The sequence below is a fragment of the Eumetopias jubatus genome, unplaced genomic scaffold (genome assembly GCF_037043125.1).
Source record: "Eumetopias jubatus isolate StellerSeaLion01/CBP00866 unplaced genomic scaffold, mEumJub1_p1.0 scaffold_16, whole genome shotgun sequence".
NCBI lineage: Eukaryota > Metazoa > Chordata > Mammalia > Carnivora > Otariidae > Eumetopias > Eumetopias jubatus.
In genome coordinates, this window is record NW_028274822.1 from 75,513,511 (window position 1) to 75,530,108 (window position 16,598).

Consider the following 16,598-nt stretch of genomic DNA (forward strand, 5'->3'; position numbering starts at 1 on the left):
CCACGTTGAGAAACGTGGGAAATTTCACACACAAATCTTGATTTCTAGCAGCTTTTGAAAAAAAAAACCAGACTGCGTAGCAAGCGCTGAGAAATGACTTCCCCCCCCTTGGCCGGATGGGACAAGTGGACAAATGTATTCTCCACTTCGCCCCAGTCCCCAGCAATCCCGATTGCCTCCCTAACCTGCAGAGTTATTTGCACTTTTTCACAGGCTGATGCTTCCTCCAATACTAGCATTAAGTGGAGGGAGCAGCTTGATCTTACTTCATTCCTGCTCCTCCAAGAGTTGATAGTCGGGGAGGCGGGGGGGGGGGGCAAGTTGGGCCAGCAAATCAACAGTAATGACAGTCATCAGTGCCCGGGGCCACAGATGAGGGGCCACATCCTGGGATGCCTCTGAGAGAGTCACAGCGCGCCCTGAGCCTCTGTGGAAGGGGCGGGGGGACAGGGAAGAGCCTGGCAGAGGGGGAGAGGCAGGTACACTCGAAGGTCTAGGCAAAGACCTGGTGGCTTGACACACAGCAGGTTGTGTGCGTGCATGCACGCACATAATCATGCTCTGAGGGGATCCGAACGTGACCCTGAAAATGATGGAACGCCTTCAAGAGTCTCCTGCTCAATGCAGTCTAGTAGCCAGTTTGGAAGGCTGCCTCTGGCATAACCAAGGGTTGGACACCTGAACCAAGTTTCTTAATGTCTCCGATTTCATATTTCCCACCCTTGCTGGTCTAGGAATGCTATCGGCCTTTCTAAGCTGTAACTGCTTTTTAGGCTTTTTTTCACTTCGGGTTTCCTAGAAACACAAAGTTCTGCCAACACGTAAAAAGAATTCTGCATCTTCCTTTTAAAAACAGCCTTTCTTGGGGCACCTGGCTGACTCCATCGATAGAGCATGCAACTCTTGATCTTGGGGTTGTGAGTTCGAGCCCCACTTTGGGGTTAGAGATTACTTAAAAAAAAAAAAAAGAGGGCCGCCTGGGTGGCTCAGTCGGTTAAGTGCTCAGGTCATGACCCCAGGGTCCTGGGATCGACTCCCGCATCTGGCTCCCTGCTCAGCGGAGAGCCTGCTTCTCCCTCTGCCCTTCCCGCCCCGACCCCCCGCTGGTGTGCCTGTCTGTGTGCTCTCTCTCTGACAAATAAATAAATAAAATCTAAATCAATAAATAGCCTTTCTTCATGTCTCCAACATAGCACAATGGGACCGGGAAGGCAATGTCTTTGTGCAAGGTCGGTATTTTCCCAGGCCCAGCCTCCTTCACTCCTGGTACCCGCTGGGCCCCTGGGAACACTTTGGGTCCCCAGAGACAAAGCCAGCACTGCAGCTAGGACCTCCCATTTCATTTTTGTCAAGGTGGGACTGGTTTCTGCCCCCGGGGCACAGAGGGAGGAACACACATTGTGCACCGGCTGTATACCTGGCCCTTCGCAAGTGCTTTACAGACACCATCTCACAACCCTCTGAGCTGCAGGCATCAGGAGCCCCATTTGTCAGATGAGGAAACAGAACCCCTGACAACAGGGCAAGAGGACTTGGGTAGGTTGACCTGGCCAGGCCGGGAGGGGCACCGGGGTTTCACATCCGACTCTGTATCTCCCCTGAGCCGTGGCCACTTCTGTGCCAGCAGAGAGTGAGCCCACCTTCCAGCACCTCTTACTGCCAGGACAGTCCCATCATGGGGAGTCGCTCATCGGACTCGGGTTAACCTGACAGTGCACAGAAGCCTGAATGAGCCCAAAAGTTTGACACAGTTTGACCTGTTTATCCACCTGCTGGGTTCATCACACTAAAACCTCACTGAACAACAGTTCAAGCCCATCATAAAATGTTTCAAACCCGGGGCGCCTGGGGGGCTCAGTGTTTGGGCGTCTGCCTTCGGCTCAGGTCATGATCCCGGGGTCCTGGGATCGAGCCCCGCATCGGGCTCCCTGCTCCGCGGGAAGCCTGCTTCTCCCTCTCCCACTCCTCCTGCTGTGTTCCTTCTCTCACTGTCTCTCTCTCTCAAATAAATAACATCTTTTTTAAAAAAAAGTTTCAAACCCATCATAATACATCTCTCTTATAGACAAGGAGCAGAAACTCACTTCTCCCTTAAAGAGCCTCAGTTTCCTTTTCTGTACCACAGGGGTCTTGCTAGTACCTACCTCACAGATTGTGAGGTTTAAATTAAATGCTATTATTTGTAAAGCAATTAGAAGTATAGAATCACAGAAAGCTTAGCTAAGTGTTACATTAAACTGCAAGGATATATTTATGCAGCAGGGTGCGTATAAGGATGTGACTGGGCATTGGAGTCCTGGCTCTGCTGTAGCTGAGTTGCCACGGACAAACCTCTCTGAGCCTCAGTCTCCTGATCCGTACAATGGGGATATAACAGTTCCCAGCTCACCGAGAGTCAATGAAACTGGTCGGGCGCTGTGCTGCGTAATCGTCCGGTGTTGGCCCACTTATCATTTACGGAGCGTTATAGGAGAAGAGAGGGCTATTCCCTTCCTTGGGTTTGGTGGGTTCGTTGAAGAGCTCCGTGGGTTGACACGGGTCCCGCTTGGGGCCCCGCGCCTGCGCGCTGGCCGCCTGCGACTCCCTCGGGGCCCGGTAGGTGGCGCTGTGGGCCCTGAGCCGCCGCCGCAGCACTGGGAGGCTGGGCGTCCCGGCCTCGGGACCGCGACCCGCGACCGGTGGTCGGGGTGACTTCCGAGGGCCACGTGAGGACCCCCATTTGAACAGTGTTGGGGAAGTTTGAAGGCTCTCAAACCGATGTGTATCCTGTTGCTTTGACTTCTGCCGCTACTACCGGTAGCAACATCACCACCGCCACCCAACACATTTGGGGTTCAAGTCCAGGTTCTATAACTGTAGCTGCGGGAGCCAGCTCACCTCTCTGAGCCTCAGTTTCTGCATCTGTAAAATGGGACAGGATCACCTCCACCTAGCAGGAGTCCATAAAATCATGTGTGTAAAGTGCCTGACGTGTTCAATAAAGGGCCTTTAGTAATTTATTAGGAGGCTATAGCATCCCAGGATTTGAACACAATAGCATTATGAATACAAATCACGGTCTCCTGAAGGGGCATCCCGGCCCCTCATGCAGTTAGACCTCAGGGTGTTCACTTACCTCTTGTTCTTAAAGACACAGCAGGGCCCATGTCAACATATCAATAGGAAAACCCCAGAAAACATCGGGCAGTCTGGCTACTTTTCTCACTCCAAGCTGATCTGCTGTGGGACTTTGGGCAAGTTCCTGCTCCCCTCTGGGCTTCAGTTTGCTCATCTATAAAGTCAGGAGACTCCCGGCTCTGTCAATCTACAGCAGACACCTCATGTCACTGTAAGGAGCCCCTGGTTTGTATTCATAATTCCCCAGTGAAATCAAAACTACATCCTCACGTGGGGACATTAGTCCTTCCTTGTGACACCTAGCGGGTGACATATGCAAAGCACTCACACAGGGCCTAGCACTTGGAGGGTGCTTGAGAAAGGACAGCCTATGGTGATGATTCACCCTTAGACAGCCCTTGAGCTAGCCCAGAGAGGACTGTCTGGAAGGCAAGTCATTCAACTGCTGTTTGCTGAGCACCTACTAGGCGCAAGGCCCTGAGCTTGGCTCAGGAGCTCTTTCAGGGACAAGAGAGATAAGGCCCTACCCTCCAAGGGGCTCATGGACCACTGGAGGAGACGTAGATGGGGGAGGTCAGGGAAGGGCTCTCTGAGGAGGTGACATTTGAGCTGAGATCTGAAGGGGGAGAAATAGCAGGCCATGAAAAGAAGCTGGCTACAGCTAGTGCAAAGGTCCTGAGGCAGGAGAGAAAGCAGCATGTTCTAAGGACAGACCGAGGTGAAAGTAGCTGGCGCCTGGAGACTGAGGTGGGAGGACAGAGAGGGATGGAACCAATGTGACTTTGGAGCAAGGGAAGTCTCTGTGAGTAGAGGGTGACAAAGCCGGTTCACAGTTTACAAAGCTCTTCTCTAGGACTTTCACGGGTCCTTTGCCTGGACTCCCTGTCCCCAACCTGCGCCTCTTCCTGGCTGGGAAGATGGAGCCCTCGTCACACGTGTGGGTGAGCAAGGTAGCATCCCAGGCCTTCGAGAAAGCCTTGGGCCTCTCTCCAGAAAGTGTGAGTTCACTGTGACGGTTTCACTCATCACCCCAGGGACCTCCACGAACCCCGCCAGCAGCCTACCCAGGGACCCCAGTTGGGAAGGCCTGAGTTACTCAGCGCCTACTGGCGTCAAGGCCTACATGCCCCCCTCCCCGCGCCCCCCCCCCACGCCACAACTTCAGAGGAAGTTCATCTCTGAAATGCCAGTGGGCAGCTGTGACCCAACCACACCCACAGGAGGGTGTCTGTGCCCCTGGCAACGGTCATCTGAAGGGAAGGGCTTCCTTCCCACCTGCTCTCAGGTTTCTGCCCCAGGGAGAATTCCAGAAGAGCCTCACTGAAGGTGTCTGGCAGGGCCAGGCCTTCAGTCTCTGGGCCACAGCCATATGCAGGACTGAGGCGGACAAACCAGCTGATTTGTCTCCAGCCGCTTGTATCCTGTCTCGGTGGCTTCTTGGTAAATGTGATTTCATGGGGGGCCTGCTGTCTACTGGGGAAGGCTCCCAGAAAAGACTATCAGACACAGAGCCCTCCTGGCTGTGTGACCTCGGGCAGGTTGCTTACCCTCTCTGGGCGCACTTCCTATCCCATAGCTGTGGGAATCCAGTATCTGGCACACAGGGAGGGCCATGTAAATGCCTACGTGCTAGCCCCGGCCCTTCCTCAGCAACTTTCCCCAATTGTTTTCTCTGTCTGTCCTTCTTGAGCCCATCCACGCCGCGCACTTGCTGGAGAAAGAGCAGAGAGGCCAGCCAGAATGTCTCACCCCAACAGCCCCACACCCCCCAGTCTCATCCAGGTGGGAATGAGCAGACTTCCTATGTGCGAGGTGAGGGGACTGGGGCACCCGGGGTTAGGGCCAGGTGGCTGCTTTAGGGGCCGCAGGGTGTCATTTGAATTCAGACGGTGCCGGGTTCAAATCCTGACTGCATCGCTGGCATGGACGTCGGGCCAAGGGTTCCACCGTTCGGAGCCTCAGTTTATCCAACTGCAGAAGGGGCTGGAGAAGACTCACCCCCTCGAGGCTGTGCAGAGGAGAGGGGGAATCCAGCCGCACCTGGTGGTTTCAGCTTTGTCCGTACTTGGAGAACCACACCAGGCCCCCAGGGACCCACCAGCCCTTGGCCTCAGCCAAGCTCTGGAGCTGTGAGGCCACCAGCTGGGCTAAGGCACCACCTGTGAAGAGAAAGAGGAAATATGATTTGATGGGGCCAGAACAGCGAGGGGTGTGCGGGGAGAGGAAAGAAGTTTCTGCCTGGGAATGCTGGGGGGTGGGGGTGGGGGAGCTGTGCCAAGGATACTGGCTCTCTCCTGGCCTCCATAGTTGTCATCCGTAAAATGGGAGCAGCAGTGCCAACCTAACCAAGATTACTGAAGGAATCACAAGGAGGAAGATGTTACCGTAACGTGAGGGTGGACGTTGGGTGAACGTCGGAGTGCTTGGCAGGGGATGTTAAGTTGGTCGGGGGCGGGGGGGAAGCGTGGGGACCTCTGGGGACTAGTTACTGAGCAGCTACCCTGCCCCTACCCGGCCCAGCCCTCCAGAGCACTAGCAGGTCGAATCTTCCCAACTGTGCGAGGTAGGAGTGGTTACTGTCCCCATTTTATAAAGGAAAAAGTGAGGCTCAGAGAAGCAGGGTCCTCTGCCTGAGGTCACACAGCTAAGACACAGGGGAGAGCCACACCCAGATCCCCCAGGGACCACATCTTTTTATTTTTTAAATTTTATTTATTTATTTTTAAGGTTTTTTAAAAATTTATTTTACTAGAGAGAGAGAGAGCACAGAGGCAGAGGGAGAAGCAGACTCCCGCTGAGCAGGGAGCCAGATGTGGGGCTCCATCCTAGGACCCTGAGATCATGACATATGGACACTTGGCTGCACCATGGATGAGCCTGGAAGAAGGGATGCTAATGAAAACAGTCGGACAGACGTCGAAGGCCATGTGTTGTGTGATCGCATCTGTTGTGTGTTGTGTGATCACATTTGTACAAGATATCCGGGAGGTGCAAATCCGTAGAGACAGAAAGTAGATGAATGGTTGCCAGGGGCTGGGGAGAGGCGGGCCTTGGAGGGTGTTACCTAAAGCATCGGGGGTTTCTTTTTGGGGTGATGACAATGTTCTCATCCACGGTGCAGCCAAGTGTCGATACGTCACTCCTATTGTTGGATAATATTCCATTGTATAGATATACCACATTTTATTCATCCATTTGCCATCTGCGTCGTTTCTATTTTGGGCTCTTACGAATAATGCTGCTATGAACATTTGTGTTCAAGTCTTTGGTGCGGCCGTATGTTTTCATTTCTCTTGGCTTTATCCCTGGGACTGCAATCGCTGGCTTATATGGTAACTCTAGACATAATATTTTGAGGCTCTGCCAGACTGTTGTCCAAGGCGGCTGCACCATTTTACATCCCGCTGTAAAATTACTCCCGTTCCTCCCCATCCTTGCTGACACTTACTACTGTCTGCCTTTTTGAGACCATGTCCACCCTGAGGACAGTCCGTCGGGCTGAGGTTCAAATCCTACCGACTGTGGGATCTCAGGCCAGTGGCCTCTCTGTGTCCTTTTCCAGAAAATGGTATAAGAATCTTTCCCTTCCAGGCTGTGAGGAGATGAACCGGGTTGGCCGCCTCATCAGAGTTATGCCAACTGTCAAGTGAAGTGCACAGCCCTTGTTTTTATAACCGGGCCACCCCCCCGCCCGGGGGCTGGGGGCAGGTGTACCAGGTGTAATAAAGCCCCTCAGGGGCTGACCCCTCTGGCCCACCGATCTCTCTCTCCCCAGCGCCTGGCACTGAGCCTGCCATACAGTAAGTGCTTGCTAAGTGCGGACCTCGGTGCAGCCCAGGACCTCCCTTCACGGTGGTGGCTGAGCCCCAGTGGGGCGCTCCAGAAGCTTCGTGGGCCAAAGAGCTGGGCCGGGCGGTAGCCTCCACAGGATTCTGCCTGTGCTAAAGGCCTTACTATTTCGTTCCTTCCTTAAGAGGAGCGGCTCCTTCTGTCCGTTAGGAGTCTCTTGTCCTGGGACGCTTGGGTGGCTCAGCTCGTTAAGCGTCTGCCTTCGGCTCAGGTCATGATCCCAGGGTCCTGGGATTGAGCCCCAGGCAGGCTCTCTGCTCGGCGGGGAGCCTGCTTCTCCTTCTCCCTACTGCTCCCCCTGCTTGTACTCTCTCTCTGTCAAATAAGTAAATAAAAATCTTAAAAAAAAAAGAGTCTCTCGTTCTTCCAGGACAGAGGCCAAAGAGCTTCACCAGTGACAAGAACGGTAAAATAATGACAGTCCCATTCCTAGCAGCGGCCCTTGTTCACGTTCAGAAAATCCCCCTGAGCACCTCACTTGCTCTTCCTACTCACCCCTTCCCTGCAAGGCAGACCTTCACGCTCTCAATCAACCAGTAGTTCTCCCCACCCCCACCCCCGTGGCTTTTTTACTGTGGTAAAATGCCCATAACAGAATTCACCACGTGAAACCATCTTGAAGTGCACGGCCCGTGGCATGACATCGCCACCGTCCACCCCCAGAACGGTGTTCAGCTCACAAAATGGAAACTGTCCCCAGCACACACTCACTCGCCAAACAGAAGCTCTGTCCCCAGCACACACTCACTCCCCATCCCCACCCCTCCCTCCAGCTCCACCAGTACTTTTAAAGAACCTACTGAGTGCCTGAAGCCGGTCCTGCAGCTGTGAGCAAGGCTGACGTGGTCCCTTGCCTCTGGGAAACCAGTACTACTATCCAGATGAGGGGACAGGCACTGGGGGCGGGGGGGGGGCGGTTTGCTCACAGCTTCCCATTGAATCAGCCAGTGGCCAAGGTCCAGTCTCCTGGCCCAAGACGAGTCACTTCCTTGCGTGGGGCCTCAGTTGCCCAGTCTGTGAAGTGAGGGTCAGGAGGGAGCTGGGCTAGTGACGCTGGGGCTGGGGCTCACCCCTCTTCCCCCTGACCTCGGAGAAGAGCGGGTACCAATCCTGGCCCCATCTCCTGCAGCCCTCTCCATCAGCCTCCTTGTAGCCGGGATCATCTTTGTCCTTTTCTTTTCATGGCGGGGGTGTGGGGGGGTGGGGGTTGTGGCTCTCAGCAGGAATGGGCCCTAGATGAGTTCTGCCTGCTGCCCTGTCCCCTTCCCGGCTGAGTCCAGCCCCAGCAGAGAGAGGCTTTGTGTCAGGAAGGCATGCGGGGACCCTCCTCTGTTTACATTCCTCACCCCAGCCAGATAGCAGCTTGTTTGCTCTAAGATCCTGGAGACCCAGAGGGAAAAGCTTCTCCTCGCCACCCGGCTGTGGAGGGAGCAGCTTTCGGAGAGGCCGAACTCCTCTGCAAGACTCAGATTCCCATCTGTAAAGTGGGCACAGCAATCCCCGCCTCACAGGGATTCTCCCCCTGTGCTCACCGAGTTAACGATTAAGTTTTTTTGTTTTTTTTTTAAATGCTCTGCACTGGCAGCTTGAACGCATCGCTTCTGTTCAGATTCTCTTTCTCCAGCAGTTTCAAAATTCCACTTCCTAGCTGCTGAACCAACACCTCAGGGGAGCTATTTCTATTTGCAGGCTGAGGAGGGGAAGGACCTACCCCACTGTCTTTGGGGAGTCAGCTCAATTTAATAAAAAAAAAAACCCAAGAATGATAAAAGGGCTAAAAACGTTCCTGGCGCCCTGCACAGAGCTGGTGCTCCCAGCATCTCCGCTGGGACTGTGGGCTGGGGACATAGCTACTCCCCACTCTGCAGCAGGGACACTGAGCCTCAGAGGTGGAGACGCTGGCTGCTCGGGGAATGAGACCCCAGCCACAACTTGGGCTCAGGGAGCCTGGCTCTAGAGCTCAGGCCCACTAGGCTTCCAACCAGTCCCAGCAGAAGTGAGCTGCCCGTCGTGTGGAGGCATTCAAGTGGCTGGAGTAAAAGGTGAGACTGCAAGTAGGGTCTCACCGTCGCCACCCAATAAAAAAACACACCGGATCACCTAGTAGGTCCTGGGCTGCGTGCTAAGCTCTGGGGAAGAGGTGAAGAAAGGGAGCTCACGTTTATTTAGCCCCAGACAGCAGGCTCTGGATCTACTCCGGTGTCATTCCTGTGCCTCCCCTGCGGGACTCGGAGCCACCTGAGGGCAGCCCCCCCCCCCCCCCCGCGGCGGCCGCGTCCCAGTGAACTGTCTGCTGAATGAATGAATGAGCCAGTGCGCCGGGGGACGGCCAGTCGCCCGTTACCAGAGGAGCGGCAGCCCCAGGGTGGCGGGATCAGGAGCTCGGGAGGGATCTCACCCCGGGAAGCGCCTGGCCCTCCGGCCCCGATCGCGACGCCCCGCTGCCCGGGAGGGGGGCCGAGCCCGCCCCTGCAGAGGCGGCGGGCGGCGGGGCGGGGGCCGCCGGGGGCGGCGCGCGGCGCTGGAACCTGAGCCGGGGGAGGAGAGTCGCGCCTGGCGGGCGGGCGCCGGGCGGCCGGGATTCAGGAAGCGCCGCGCCGTCCAGGAGGTGAGTGGGCCCTGGGCCCTCGGGGCAGGGATCCCCGGAGGGCCGGCCCAGCCGGGGTCCCCTCGCGCCCCTGGGGACGTCTCGGAGGCTCCGGAAGTCCCGGCCCGGGGCGCGGGAGGGAGACGCGGGGTCCCGCCAGCTCCCGCCACTCCGCTGGGTGCCCTTGGGCTGGCCACCCCCGACTCTGGGCTTCAGTTTTATCACCTGTGAAATGGGCGCCGTCGTGGGCCTTGGGGGTCGTGGGTCTGCCGGACGGAGGTCTCGGGGTCCCCGAGATCCAAGCCCAGGAACCAAAAGCTGGGAGCCCCTGCAGCCCACCTTGGGGGTATCCCCATTTTGGGGGGCTGCGATGGGAGGGGGTCCTGAGGTTTGCCTTCCACCACGCAGGAAGCAAGCAGGAGGGAATTCTTAAGTCTGGAACTTCCAAAGGCCACTTCTTAGTTAGCCTTCTTTAGGCCCAGAGATGGCTCTTCCTCCAAGAGGCAGGACAATCTTTAACCTCCAGCTCTGTCTCCAGAGAGAGACCTCCCACACTCCCCACTTGCCTGGAGATACCAACCACAGACATGCCCTCGGAGCTACCTACCACCCCCGCCTGGCCCAGCCCCAGCCTGGCCCTCCCTGTGACCTCCCCATTTTGCAGATGAGAAAGCTGCTCAGGCCGGGGATGTAACCAAGTGAAATTTAAACCCAGGGCTACCAGGCTCCAGAATCCTCCCTGCCTGGTGCCCAGGGGGTGCCCAGGAAGTTACAGGGGCGGGGGTGTGCCTATGGGTGCTCTGGCTCAGCCTCCAAACTGGGCCTCTGCTGGGGCTGGGGACGTGCGATGTCCTGTGTGAGCTTGTCCTGGGGACGCTAAGAACCACTGGAGGATTTTAGCTTTGCCACTTTATCTGGGGGGCAAGGACAGGGGGTGACTCCATGACCACCAGTGAGGAAAGTGAAGAGGTGGTCCCTTTAGAGAGGTCAAGTAGAAGGGTCAGGTCCGGGTCATCTGCAGGGTTAGAAGTGGGGCCTGTGTGGCCCCCGTTCTGCCTGTCCCCACTGCTGAGTGACTTTGGGTTAGTCCCTGAAATGGGGGTGGACTGAGGGCCCCCCCAGGGCTGTGGTGAGGACAGATGGCCCAGCTCCGTTAGCACCAGCCTGTGTTGGTGGTTGTGCCCCAAGGGCCTTCTTAATGGAAGAGGTGAAAAAAGGTCATTGGTCATTCCCTCATTTCTCTAGTTCATTCTGTTTGACTAACAGCGGGGACCCTTCTTTCCCACCTTTGTTGGTAAATCGGAGGGGGAGGGGCTCCCAAAATGAATGGCCGATGGCGCTCCCTGGGCCAGTCAGGGTCAGGTGTGTAAGACGGAGGTGGGGTCCTTTGGCATGGAGTGTTCCCAGATGTAGGGAATGGGCGCCTGATGGCAAGGGGGTGATGGTGAGAGCTTCTGAGAAGGTGCCTGGGGTTCCCGGGAGCAATCCAGAGCCTTACTACTGGGGAGGCATCACGGGCGCCCCTGCTGCCTTACCTGGTGGGAGCGGGGCCTCAGCCACTTCCTCCTGCGTCCAGCAAATCCTCCCCGAAAGCCCCCTGTGCCAGCCTCGGACCCCAGCCAGGCTCTAGCCTGAGGGCTCTGCCCCCGAGAGCCGCCTCCCCGACCCTGGGATTGCGGGCTGTGGCCTCCAGGCAGGCAGCACCCACACCTGACCTGTGGGCCCCCGGCAAGGTGAGCAGGTATGGTAGATGCTTGGCATATGTATGCTGTCGAATGGATGGGAGCCAGGAGAGAATGCTGTGGGGTGGGACAGTAGTCCAGGAAGGGATCAGGGAGGGCTTGATCAAGGTTGTGGGTGGGGGGGAGCTTGAGCCACACGTTGAAGAGTTAAAGGCGGACGTAGGGGAAAGGGCATTCAGGTAAAGGGAAGGGCATTAGCAAAGACCTGACAACTACCTGTTGCCAGGTAGGTAAAACTAGTCTTTGTGGAGCCAAGACATGCTTCCGTTGGTCTGGAATGTGTGGCGCGGACAGGAAGGGCAAGGGATCAGGCAGGCAGGGGCTAGGTCAGACCCAGAAGCCCTCAAGTCCAGTCTGGGAGGGACATGCCGGATGTGTGGTCTGGAAGGGTCCCTCTGGCTGCAGAGTGGGGGCCAGGCAGGGAGGCCGGTCCCCAGGCTGGGGAAGTCATCCAGGCAGGAGATGTGAGGCCCGGGATGGGGACTGGAGCGGGGCAGCTAACAGGAGAGGTGGGAGGGAGAGGCCCGCTTGAGAATTGGCCTCACGGTGCCTGGCACAGGGCAGGTGCGCCGTAAATCTCTGCTGCACAGTGGAGTGACTGAACACGTCGTTTTGAGAGGGCCCGAGTCCTTTGAGCTCCTTCATCTGTCCCTTGGTGGGAGGGGGAGTTTGCATGAGTGGGCATCTCAACCGCTCACAGGCCCCTGACTTGCTGTCTGCCTCAGTTTCCCCCATTTGACTCTGGGAAAGACACTCCAGGCCCCTCCCCAAATCCCTGGCTTCACTTCTTGTCACACACCAGATCTGGGGAGCCAAAGGAACATTGCACGCCAGTGGGCCCTCTGGAATGCTCCACATCACCCATTTGGAGCGGAATTCACCTGTTAAAGATTAATTCAAATCTCTCGAGATACTTATGGCCCTGGGCCCCACAACTGCCGCTCTGAGCACTGGGTGCAAGGTTCTGCCTGGCTTTAGCCAAGCCTGGGCTGCATTCGTAGTCCTTATGATGGTAGTGAGCATTTATCGAGTACTTCCCATGCGCCCGGCCCTGAGCCAAACACTCTTAGTACATTTGGATACAAAACTGTTATCGTCCCCATTTTTGAGAGGGAGGAACAGGGGTCTGGGTAGTGAAGTCTCTTGCCCCAGGGCCTTTTAGTTGGGGAGAGGCAGAACTGGGCTCTGAATTCCATTTGCCTGATTCCAAAATCCATGCCATTCACTTCCAAGGTGGCCTGTCCCCATTTGTCCTGACCCAGAGTCACGGGGAAGAGACTGACTGCAGTGTAGAGAGAGAAGAACCTGGGTTGCTCAGGCAGGCCCCACCTTAAATCCTAGGTCCGCTGCTTCCTCCCTAGGGAAGCTCCGGCAAGGCACCTGGCCTCTCTGAGCCTCAGTTTCCTGGTCTGTCAAGTGGCGCTCCCAGTCCCTGCTTTGCCAAGACAGTCCGAGGCACAGGTCCTCTTGCTCATCCTGTTCCCCTGGCGTGTTCCTGGACGTGCTTTCCTCCAGCTCATCCCTGTGGCGGCCCCTGAGAGCCCCTCTGTGCCAGGCAGGCGGGCGGAAGGTAGCAGGGGCAAGGCTAGACTTGCATTTGGAAAAAGGATGATGCCTTTTCAGCCGTGAGATATTTACGGAAAATTGACCGAATGCCAGGAACCGTCAACGTTTCACACTTTGCTGATTGTTTAGTGGATAGCCAGTGTCTGTCACCTGATGCTCACCTCGATGATGTCATGGCCTCGCCCCCACTGGAGGTGGGCAGAGGCAGGAAGGCTGGATCTCATTTTACAGCTGGGGAAACCGAGTCTCCGAGGGAGAAATAACTTACTCAGGGCAGAGTTGGATCTGGAAGCCGGATCTGAGTGACTCTGGTCCCCTTGGGTGGGTCCCTGAAGAGCTTCCACCTTGGACTTACCCCTCTTGGAGTCTGACCCAGCTTGGTCCACAGTCCAGCTCACTGCCTGCTGCCATGTGACCTCAGGAGGTAGCTTAACCTCTCTGTTTTTGGGCCTGCCACGTGGGCTTTGCAGGAGGTCAGAGCTCTGTCTGCTGGAGGGGGATTTGGGGGATTCTGGCCACTATTCTTGCCCCAGCCTGGACTCCCCCTGCCTAGGTTTCCCTTGGGTCCCATGAACAGGCACCCTGGCTGAACAGGAATGAGGAAGAGAGGCCAGCGCCCTACTTTCACTATGACTCCGACTTCCTTCCTGCGGCTGAGCCCCTTGCTGATCATTGGCTTCCCCTTTCTGTCCCGAGCCCTGGGGCCACCGCTGGCTGTGTGACCCCCAAGTAGGTCACCGCACCTCTCTGACAAGTTTCTTCACTGGCAAGGGAGGGCCATAGGAAGCCCTCCATAAATGCTCCTGGGTCTGCTCCAGATGAGATCAGAGGATGGGAAAGGCCGCAGAAGGGGGAGGGCGCACGGGGGACAGACAGGCAAGCCATTGACCAAATGGGAATACTCTTATTTTTCTTGGGGTGGTGAGTAACGGCTGCCTGCCCTGCCTGCCGCCCGCCCTGCCTCCCCCCTGCACAAAGGGCTCCTCAGTCTCCCGGGCGCCTGTTTTTCCCTGAGGGTGGAGTGGCCTGGGTTCCACCCACTGGCCGGGAGGGCTGACCACCTTCTGGGACAGCTCCTCATGTTTGTGTATGGAGGGGGGGAGGCCGGACTTCCACCACATGCCCCGAGTGGGCCCCACAGGCTCAGGGGAGACCCCAGTGGGCAACGGGCCAGTTGACCTCAGGCTGGGGACCCATCAGACCCTTCTGTCTCCCGTTGCAAAAGGGCTTGGGAATACCGGGAGATAGAGTGAAGGAAGGAAGGAAGGAAGGAAGGAAGGAAGGAAGGAAGGAAGGAAGGAAGGAAGGAAGGAAGGAAGGAAGGAAGGAAGGAAGGATTGAACAGACAGACAGATCAACAAGGCAGGGGCATCAGAGGAAAGCACCTACTCAAATCCAGACTCCGGCTCGGAGACCAGGCGGGCCTGGGCAAGTGCCCTGGTCTCCTTGAGCCTCAATTTCCTCTTCTTTTTTTTTTTTTTAATTTTTTTTTAAGATTTTATTTATTTATTTGACAGAGAGAGAGAGATAGCGAGAGAGGGAACACAAGCTGGGGAAGTAGGAGAGGGAGAAGCAGGCTTCCCGCCGAGCAGGGAGCCCGATGCGGGGCTCGATCCCAGGACCCTGGGGATCATGACCTGAGCCAGAGGCAGACGTTTAACGACTGAGCCACCCAGGCACCCCTCAATTTCCTCTTCTGCAAAATGGGTTCATGCTCGCTGTCGCCCTCATGGGGGGGGCGTGGGTCTCACAGGTCAGAGAGCCCAGCACACAGTAGTTGCATAATAAATGACCTGTTAAAGGTTGGGCGAGAGAAAGGGCTGCCTGGGTGGCTCAGTCGTTAAGCGTCTGCCTTCGGCTCAAGTCGTGATCCCAGGGTCCTGGGATCCAGGCCCACATCGGGCTCCCTGTTCAGCGGGGAGCCTCGTTCCCTCTCTCGCTGTGTCTCTCTCTGTCAAATAAATAAATAAAATCTTTAAAAAAAAAAAAAAGAGGTTGGGAGAGAGGAAGGAAGTTAGCTAACGAGCTAGTTAGTGGGACAAAAGTTCATTTGCATCCAGGAGTTCATTCATTCATTCAGCGAGTGTATCTTGAGCAGCTACTAAGTGCCAGGCCGTGTTCTAGGCCCTGGGCACTCAGTGGTGACTGGAGCAGAAGAGTTCCCATCATGCCCCACACAGTCCGTGGGGCCACACTTTAATGAGGCTCTGACACCCACAATGACCAAACAACCCAGCGGTGGGTGCTGCGCTTAGCTCCCTTTTAGAAACGAGGAAACGGAGACTCAGAGAGGTGAAGTGACCTGTCGGGGAGCCCACAGCTCCTAGGCAGCAGAGCCAAGATTCAAACTCCACGTCTGTCTGTCCGCAGCGCCCTGGCTCCTCCCCACTGCACCACCTGCCTGCTGAGCTCCCAGGCGTGTGGCGTTTAGAAGGGGGTGGCCCTGGAGAGAGGACTTTGGAGACCCCGAAGGGGTGAACTGACATGGGTTTCAAAGCAGGTGGTTGGAACCCTAGCCACATTCCCTTCTTGTGGCGTTGTGACCTTGGCTGGGTCTCTTGTCTCTCTGAGCCTCAGTTGGTGCCCGCGTGGCATGAGGACAATGATAATGCCTATCTCAGATGAGGGGCGAATGCAAAGGTGCTCAGTGCAGGGAAGGTGTTGGGCGGATAGCCGCCCGCCTCTGTTCCCCCAGGACTTAGCTTACCCACCTGAGAATGGAGACAATAATATCTGACTTCTGGAGTCATTCCTTGGGTTAGGACAGAGAGAAGGTGATGTGTGGAATGTTCCAGCGAGGGCAGGCCCTGCTAATGGTGGGATTTCAGGCACTAGCCTCAGCCACAATGTGAAGCAGTTAACCGGAGACTCTAACAGGCTGCTGTTGGCATAGGCTGGTGGAGAGGTGGGCTGGGGCAGAGAGAGGATCTCAAACTGCCTTTTCTGCTGCTTCAGGCTTCCTTCCTGGGCTCCTGATGGACCCATTCACTCCCTGCGCATCTGCTCGCTCCTCTGACTTGGTTAACCTCGGGCTTGTTGCACGTGAGAATGAGGTGGAGGGATGCCCGTGCGGGTGGATGGGGGTCCTGTTCCCTCTGGGCCTCAGCCTCCCAGCCGGGAAATTCGGCTCTGCCCGTCCTGGTGGCCTCCCGGAGATGGCGAGAGAGGGACATGCAGGGTGAGAAAACTCTTTGGGAGGTAAGGTCTCCGAGCATGGTCACCGGTCCTGGCCTTGGAGCCAGGAAGTCTGGGTCCCAGCGCCCAGTCCGCCGTGCCCTCGCTGGGCTTCATCTCTCCAGCTGTAAACAGAGGGCATGTTAACAATCCCCCAAAAAGCAGCTACCACTTGTTGAGCACTTACTAGGTGCCAGGAACCGTCCCGAACTCTTGAATAATCTCATGCAATCCTCATACCAGCCCCTCTGGGGCCAGAGCTGTCGTTTTATTTTTTAATTTAAAGCTTGAATGTATGGCACAACAAATAATTGTAGAATTACTTGTTATTCTAAAAACAAATATGGGTGGAGGTAAATATTCCCCCCATTTTATAGATGAGGAAACTGAGGCCTAGAGTGAAGTGACTTGCTCAAGGCCACCCAGCCTGAGAGTGGCAGGTGGGGAACAGAACATTGGTCAAGCTGTTCCTGAGGCTAGAAAATCCTCTCTGGGAGTCTCTGGGGCTTGACTGTCCTCCAGGAGAGGGGCTGGGCCAGAGAGAAGCGGGTCCTGAGGTTTCG